Source organism: Halichoerus grypus, chromosome 3 (assembly GCF_964656455.1).
Source record: "Halichoerus grypus chromosome 3, mHalGry1.hap1.1, whole genome shotgun sequence".
NCBI lineage: Eukaryota > Metazoa > Chordata > Mammalia > Carnivora > Phocidae > Halichoerus > Halichoerus grypus.
The window spans coordinates 54,963,846-54,973,638 of record NC_135714.1 but is presented as its reverse complement, the minus strand read 5'-3'; positions in this window follow the sequence as shown (position 1 = coordinate 54,973,638).

The following is a 9,793-nucleotide window of genomic DNA, read 5'->3' as shown; positions in this document are numbered from 1 at the left end:
CCAAAGAAGAAACATTTCCCTGAGCCCAGCCCAAATTGCTGGTCCACAAGATAATGAGAAAATAATATTTGCTGGTTTAAAACCTAAGATGTAGGATGGCGGATTATACAGCAGTAAATAACATAGACATTAGGATTTGTGAAAAACACAGTGCATATGTTGTTCTTTAAATAAACAAGACCTAAGAATGTAAATATAGTGGACCAATGTTTAACTGGAGGGAGGTCTAGAGTATTACAGGTTACTTTGCACAAGCTGTCTATAATGGTCTAAATACATCTTAACTGAGAAACTATCATATTTCCACTTCTTCACTACCCCTAAAAGATATAAAATAAAATATTTTTAGTTATATATATTATATACATACGTAACATGTTATAAATTATATATAACACATATATGTTACATATAATATATGTGATATATACATAACATATATATAACATGTTATGTGTTATATGTTATGTAATATACATGTTACATATGTTATATATTATATGTTACATATATAATATATATTCATATATATAAATAAAAATAAAATGTATTATATATTAATAGAAACATATTATAAAATAATAAAAATTTTAAAAATAAAATAAAAATTAAAATATAATATAAAATATAATACATAATATAAATATTAAAATTTAAAAAATTTTTAAAAATAAACATTTATTATTATTATTATATAATACACACAAATCAAATAAGGTTTCTATTTAACTACTGCAGGGAAAATGTAATAAATAAACAATTCACTTACCTAATACTCCACTGTTGAGGTAAGACAGAGTTAGTCCCTGAATTGTGATAACTGTGAAACTTTTACTACTTTCAGCAACGGTGAATGGGTCTATATACTTTTGAAAGAAAAGGCACTAGTGGTTGTGATACTGATTGATGAAGAGACTGGGTTCTCCAGAGGAAAAATCCTGTAACATCACAGTACATGTACTTGCTAATGATCCCCTCAATTTTTTCCCAAATGGACAACAGCATCCCAACTGGTGATTTTCTCAGTCCCCGAAATATATAATGAATAGATATACTTTGTCATTGGCACAAGCCCCAAATTGCAACCTCGGCCTATGGGATGAGATCATAGTAGAAAAAAGGCAAATAGAAGCACTTTTCATTAGTTTCCTAAAGCTGCTGTATCAAATTACCACAAATTTAGTGGCTTAAAACAATAGAAATTTATTGTTTTGTAGTTCTGGAGGTTAGAAATCTGAAATCAAAGTTCAGGCTTTGGGAAAGAATCCATTCCATGCCTCTATCCTACCTTTTGATGGCTACCGAGACAACCCTTGGTGTTCCTTGGCTATGACTTCCCTCCATCTTTGTCTCTATCTTCACACTACCTTTTCCTTTGCATGTATCTAAATCTACCTCAGTCTTTCTTCTTATAAGTAGTCCTGACATTGGATTTAGAGCCCATCTTAAATCTAGTAGGAACTTATTTGATATTCTTAATTATACTGCAAAGACTCTTTCTCTAAATAAGTTCACTTTCATAGATTCTGGGGGTTACAACTTGGACATATTTTTGGAAGGACCACTATTCAACCCACTATATCCTTGAAACATCTTCCTTCCACCACCACCTTAACCACAGCCAAAGTACAAATAGAATATAACATCACATTTCTGGGGATGGTAGAAATTAAAGATCTTAAGTTAAAGATCTTAGATTCTGAAAGAATTGAAAGGATGTAGGATGATGGACTCCATTACATCTCCATCAATTAACGGTATGGCCCCTGCAAAACCAATAGATCCTGGAGACTGATAGTAGACTTCTGGAAACTCTACCAAGTAGTTGTTCCAATCCCAGCTTCTGTACCAATGTGAAATCCCTGATAGATCAGATTAACTCATCTTCGAGTACATGGTATGAGGACATTGATTTGCTGAAGTGCTCTCTTCCATTCCTATCTAGAATGAGGATCAGAAACATTTCTCATTCTTTACAATTTCCATTCTCTTGGAGCAGTCAATGGCATACATTTACATTTCTGCCTCAGGATTATATAAAATAAACTTTCTCCTCTTCCCTCATATGATAGACCAAAGAGATATGGATTACCTTCAAGAAACTGCAATAACCCACTATGTTGATGACATTATGCAAATGAGACAGGATGTTCAAGAAGTGGCTGGGATTTTGGAGGCCTGTATAAAACACATGAGATCCAGGAAATATGAGACAAACCCCGGCACATCAATAAAAAATTGAGATCCAGTAGTTAAGGGTATTTGAGGTTATCATTCCCAAATAGAGAACAGATTTTCACATTTTACCTTTCTCTCTATTGATAATGGAGAGAATAAAATGAAATAGAATAAACATTGCTAAAAGGGTTATTTAAAATGGAGCCATGAGGACATGGAGGAAGTAGGGTCTATGCACATCTCCTGTCTCTAATTCTCAGAGTTGTTGCAGAACTCAGCTAAAAGCCAAGGCATCTGCTGCATGTTAGAACAGGCATAAATGGACTTTCTGCCTAGCATTTGCCCTAGCAACCAATCACATAGAGATGAGTGTACTACAGCTATGCCAAAACCAATCAGACTTTATTCAAAACAACTTATTGTCTTTCTTCTTTAAAAACTCTAACCTCCTTTGTCTCTCCGAAGTACCGTATTGATTTTAGTCAACTCTATGTCTCCCCCATTGCAATTCCTAATATCTCAAATAAACGCACACATTTTATTTTGCAGCTTTTAGTTTTGTCTTTCATTGGTTGATACCATTAAAAGGAAGACAGTGACTTGTAGGTCTTTTCAGGAATTAAAGTAAGCATATTCCATTTACTGGCTAATATAACAGGTAACATAAGAGACTACTAATTTTACGTGGTTCCAGAGCAGGAAAGTACTCTGCAGTAGGTCTAGGCTGTCTTAGGCTGTATTACTAGGTATGTTTTATGGTATTAAAAGTATCAGTAGTGGGGCGCCTGGGTGGCACAGTCATTAAGCATCTGCCTTCAGCTCAGGTCATGATTCCCAGGGTCCTGGGATCAAGCCCCGCGTCAGGCTCCCTGCTCAGCGAGAAGCCTGTCTCTCCCTCTCGCACTCCCCCTGCTTGTGTTCCCTCTCTCACTGTTTCTCTCTGTCAAATAAATAAATAAAATCTTAAAAAAAAATCAGTAGTGAGAGAAGAAGCTGTGTGGAATCTGTGGCAAGTATAATGCGAGAATCAAAACTCAGCAAGACAATGCCATCTGGACTGAAGAACTACATGGACTGGAAAATCAAGTCCTGGCATGCTATAGGGCTCTGTTAAGAGACAGAACACTCAACCATGTGACACCATGTTAATGCCCACCAGACAACATCCATCACAGAATAGGTGCTAAACAATAAAAAAGGCAAAATGAGTCATCCAGTTGACATCAGCCAACCTCTATCATCAACCACCACAGTGCTGACCACAAGAGCAAATTAGCAAAGTGACTGTGGTAACAGAATGAGGCTATGCATAGACCTCAATGTATATACCCCCATTTACCAAAGTTGATCTAACTATTCCCAACACTGAGTGTCTAGAGTATCAAATCTGCTAGCAATAGAATCAAACACTGAGTGCTTGATATGGCACTTTTGAGTAAACAACTAGATGCCTGTGGGCCAGTTTCCTAAATTGAATCCCTCCATCTGACTATTTACCCTGACAGAAATAGCTACTTATACTGTTAATGAGTTTATCTTTTTTTTTTTTTATTTGAGAGAGAGAGAACACAAGTGTGGGGGGAAGGGAGCAGAGGGAGAAGGTGAACCAGACTCCCTGCTGAGCAGGAAGCCCAATGTGGGACTCAATCCCAGGACCCTGAGATCATGACCTGAACAGAAGTCAGACTCTTAACTGACTGAGCCACCCGGACACCCCAATGAGTTTATCTTATTATCTGCATTGGCCCTGCTAAAAGGTCACATTCCACCAACCTGGAATGTTCAGTGTAAATAGCTGACAAGGCTGAGAGCTATAAAAGTGATATTAAAGTGAATACAGTTTAAGGCCATGTGTGAAAACTGACTTTAACATGTCAAAACAAAGCCCTCTCTGAATAGCTTAATTTTTCAGTAGATAATAGTGGAGGCTATTTTGAATTTCCAAATTATGTGTTTCTATTCCAAAGGTTTAGTCTCCTCTTTCAAACTCCACTTTCTTTTTCTTAGTTTCTTCTGGAGATCCTGTTCTTCCTCAGTGTAATCTGGAATGTTTCTATACTTGGAAAGCTCAAGAGATCTTAGGGTTCACCTTATTCATTTACCCTCTCTTAGTTAACATATTTCTGTGATACCTATATTTCATCTGAAAATAGTTGTTATCATAATTTGTCTAGTTTTCTAGTTATTTATGGCAGAAGGTTAGTCTGGCCCCAGGTATGCCATTATAGCCAGAAAGGGAAGTCAATACCTTCTTAAGCAGTTCAAACAACTTGGAATAGTCTTTGAGTCGACAAATGAAAGCAGAAACTGAGGAAACTTTGTAACAAGTTTATAATAATGTACACATGTAGTGACTACTGAACTCATCTGAGAGAAAGTACACTCTCTTATTTTTCCAGACTTACTAAAATTAAGAAAACAAAAAACAAGCACCTTTTTTCCTAATAAAGAGCAAAATTGTTGACACTCAGGCCAGGATGCACCCAATAACATTGTGAGAGTAATATTGATAACGGATGAATTCATTGACTGAGGGTCAAAGGCCTTAGCTCTTCTGTGGTACATAACATATATAATTCAGAAGAATGTTTTATTTAGGGGATTTTTAAATCGTATACTAGTGTTATTTTAAAATCATAAATATTTTCCAGCATTATTGAACTATAATTACATACAACAGTGTGTTAGTTTGAGGTGATTTGATATACTATATTGCAAATGATTACCATCTTAGCATTAGTTAACACCTCTGTAACATCACAAACTACCATTTCTTTTTTGTGATGAGAAAATATAAAATTTATTCACTTAGCAACTTTCAAGTATAATACAGCATTATTAATAATAATCACTATGCTGCACATTAGATCCCAGAACTTATTCATCTTATAACTGGAAGTTTGTACCCTTTGACCATAATTACCCTGTTTCTTCCAAACCCCAATCTCTGGAAACCACCATTCAATTCTCTGTGTCTATGAGTTTGCTTTTTTTAGATTTCACATATATGTGATATCATGAAGTATTTGTCTTGGAAGGGAGTTAAGATGGCAGAGGAGTAGGAGGACCCTGAGCTTGTTTTGACCTTCAAACACAGATAGTTATCAAATTATTCTGAACACCCAAGAACTCAATCAGAGGTCTGAGAGAACAAAAACTGCAAGGCTACAAGTAGAAAAGGGACTATGTTTTGGAAGGTAGGAGGTGTGGAAGTTCACTTGGAGGAGACATAGCTGTGGATGCCCTGACGGGGAAGGAACCTGCTTACTGACGTTACCGCAAAGTATTAGAAGCAGCAGAGCGCAAAATCCGAACTTCTAAATTCGCTACCATGGGGGAGGTGCCTGGATTAAAGATGCTCAGGTGACAAAGAGGGGCAGAATCCAGGAATGACAGAGTAGTCTGAGGAACCCCTAAGTCACAGGAAAAATGGGCATCAAGGTGCTGTGCTGTTCCCAGGCATAAAAGCCAGGAAGCTGGCAGAGAGTAGCAGGTCTTGGTGCTAGCTTTTTGCTATAAACTGTGAACTGACCTGTGGTCCTGCCACCACTTTCCTGGGATGGGAGGCAAGCACTTGAGACTCTCCCCTGGAAGAACAGTGTGGGTCCTTGCCACAGGTATCCCTTGAAATTTGGAGTTTTGAAACTCAAAAGTCACATGCCTGAGATAAAAAGGCTGGGACATGGGCAGGGCGAGTGCAGGTTTCACAGGAAACCAGGGAAACAAATAGGGTGATTGATTGCTTTTCTGTGAGGGCTTACTGAAGAGTATGGGGCTACTCTGGGGCTAAAGAGTAGGGCACAGCCATTTTCACCCCACCCATCAGTGTTAAAAACCTTCAGCGCCACCTAGTGGAGACAAGAGCTATGCCGCAGAGGCCTCCCAGAGGCCTGGAGGTGCATTTCCACTGAAACAAGTCAGCCAGAGAATCAGCCCAGCAGCCCCTCCCCCAGAAGACCAGCACAAACAACTCACTTGCACAAAGTTTATTGATCATAGAGTGCTGCAGAGCTTCAGCTCTAGGAGAAATAGGACCAAGCTTCCTTTTTATGTTTATTCTTTGGTTCTTCTATTTTTATTATTTTTTTTATTTTCTTATATTTTCAATTCTTTTTTAAAAATTTTTTATTATTAATTTTTTAAATTTTTATATGTGTAATTTTCATATATATATTTTTTTGGTCTATTTTCATTTTATTTTATTTTTTTATTTGGGGATCTAGATTCTTCTAACAGACCAAAACACACCCAAGACCTAGTCTGTTTGGGTTTGCTGTTTTGTTTGTTTGTTTGTCTTTGTATTTGTTGTTCTTTTTTCTTTCTTCTTTACTTTTGTAGACAAAATAATGAGATGGAGGAATTAACCCCAAAAGAAAGAACATGAGGTAAAACTCATGGCCAGGGATTTAACCAATACAGATATAAGTAAGATGTCTGATCTAGAATTTAAAACAATGATTATAAAGATCCTAGCTGAGCTTGAAAAAAAGCATAGAAGACACTACAGAATACCTTACTACAGAGATAACTAAAATCTAGTCAGGCCAAAATTAAAAATGCTATAACCAACATGCAAACACAAATGCAATTCATAAAAATGAGGATGGATGAATCAGAGGAGCGAATCAGTGATATAGAAGATAAAATTATGGAAAATAATGAAGCTGAAGAAAAGAGGGAAAGGTAATTGACCACGACTAAGAGTTAAAGAACTCAGTGAGTTCTAAGAAAATTCAACAAAAGCTGGCCATCACCAAGGCATATGATAGTCAAATTCACAAAATACACAGACAAGGAAAGAATCCTGAAAGCAGCAAAGGAAAAAAGGAACCTACAAGGGAAGACAGATCAGGTTCTCAGTGGATCTGTCCACAGAGACTTGGCAGGCCGGAAAGGAGTGGAAGGAAATGTTCAACATGCTGAATGGGAAAAAAATGCAGCCAAGAATTCTATATCCAGCAAAGCTGTCAATTCAAAATAAAAGGAGAGATAAAGAGTTTCCCAAACAAACAAAAACTAAAGGAGTTTGTGACCACAAAACCAACCCTGCAAGAAATTTTAAGGGGGACTCTATGGAGGAAAGAAAGACCAAAACAACAAAAACTAGAAAGGACCGGAGAACATCATCAGAAACACCAACTCTACAGGTAACACAATGGCACTAGATTCATATCTCTGAATAATCACTTTGAATGTGAATGGACTAAATGAACCAATCAAAAGACATAGAGTATCAGAATGGATTAAAATTAAAAAAAAGATCCAGAGGCACCTGGGTGGTTCAGCCCATTAAGTGTCTGGCTCTTGATTTCAGCTCAGGTCATGATCTTGGGGTCCTGGGATTGAGCCCTGCATCAGGCTCTGCACTCAATGGGGAGTCTTCTTGAGGAGTCTGTCTCTTTTCTCTCCCTCTGCCCCTCCCCCCAGCCTCTCCCTCTCTTTCTCTCAAGTGAATGAATAAATCTTAAAAAAAAAAAAAAGGATTCATCTATATACTGCCTACAAGAGACTCATTTTAGACCTAAAGTCACCTGCAGATTGAAAGTGAGGATATGGAGCATGATCTATTATGCTAATGGATATTAAAAGAAAGCTGGAGTAGCCATTATTCTATCAGACAAACTAGATGTTTTTTGAAGATTTGCTTATTTATTTTAGAGAGAGGGAGAGAGAACAGGGGTGGGAGGCAGAGGGAGAGAGAGAATCTCAAGCAGACTCCCTGCTGAGTACAGAGCCCAACACGGGGCTCAATCTCATAACCCATGAGATCATGACCTGAACTGAAACCAAGAGTCAGACACTCAACGGACTGAGCCACCCAGAAACCCTCAAATGAGATTTTAAAACAAAGACTGTAACAAGAGATGAAGATGAGCATTATGTCATAATTAAGGAGTCCATCAATCTAGAAGATCTGACAATGTTAAATATTTATGCCCCCCAACTTGGGAGCACCCAAATATATGAATCAATTAATAGCAAACATAAAGAAACTCATTGACAATAATACAATAATAGTAGGGGACTTTAACATCCCACTTACAGCAATGGACAGATCATCTAAGCAGAATATCAACAAGGAAACAATGGCTTTGAATAACACACTGGACCAGATGGACTTAACAGATATATTCAGAACATTTTATCCTAAAGCAGCAGAATACACATTCATCTCAAGTGCACATGGAACATTCTCCAGAATAGATTACATATGGGTCACAAATCAGCCCTCAACACGTACAGAAAGACTGAGATCATGCCATGCATATTTTCAGACAACAACACTATGAAACTTGAAGTCAAACACAACAAAAAATTTGGAAAGACCACAAATACATGGAGGTTAAAGAACATCCTACTAAAGAATGAATAGGTCAACCAGGAAATTAATGAAGAAATAAAAAATTACATGGAAGAAAATGAAAATGAAAACACACCAGTCCAAAACCTTTGAGATGCAGCGAAAGCAGTCCTAAGAGGGAAGTATATTGCAATACAGGCCTACCTCAAGAAGCAAGAAAAGTCTCAAATACACAACCTAATCTTACACCTAAAGGAGCTAGAAAAGGAACAGCAAATAAAGCCTAAAGCCAGCAGAAAGGGGGAAATAATAAAGATTAGAGCAGAAAGGATGCCTGGGTGGCTCAGTCAGTTAAGCATCTGCCTTCAGCTCAGGTCATGATCCCAGAATCCTGGGATTGAGTCCTGCATCAGGCTTCTTGCTCAGTGGGAGCCTGTTTCTCCTCTGCCTGCCCCCTCCTTGCTTGTGCTCTCTCTCTCTCTCTCAAATAAATAAGTAAAATCTTTTAAAAAAAGAAAAGATCAGAGCAGAAATAAATGATATAGAAATAAAAAAAAACAAAGAAACAGTAGGATAGATCAATGAAAATAAGAGCTGATTTTTTGAAAGAATTAATAAAATTAATAAGCCCCTAGCCAGACTTATCAAAAAAGAAAAGAAAAAGGACCCAAATAGATAAAACCATGAATGAAAGAGGACAGATCATAACCAACACCACAGAAATCCAAACAATTATAAGAGAATATTATGAAAAAGCATATGCCAACAAATTGGGCAATCTGGAACAAATTCCTAGAAACTTAAAAATTACCAAAACTGAAACAGGAAGAAATAGAAAATTTGTACAGATCCATAACCAGCAAAGAAATTGAATTAATAATCAAAACTCTCCCAACAAACGAAAGTCCAGGGCCAAATGGCTTCCCAGGGGAATTCTACCAGACATTTAAAGAAGAGTTAATACCTATTCTTCTCAAACTGTTCCTAAAAATAGAAATGGAAGGAAAACTTCCAAACTCATTTTACAAGGCAAGCATTACCTTGATTCCAAAACCAGATGAAGACCCCACTAAAAAGGAGAATTACAGGCCAATATCCCTCATGAACATGGATGCAAAAATTCTCAACAAGATATTAGCAAATCAAATCCAACAGTACATTAAAAGAATTATTCACCACAATCAGGTGGGATTTATTCCTGGGCTTCAGAGGTGGTTCAGTATTTGCAAATCAACCAATGTGATATGCCACATTAATAAAAGAAAGGATAAGAGCCATATGATCCTCTCAATATATGCAGAAAAAAACATTTCA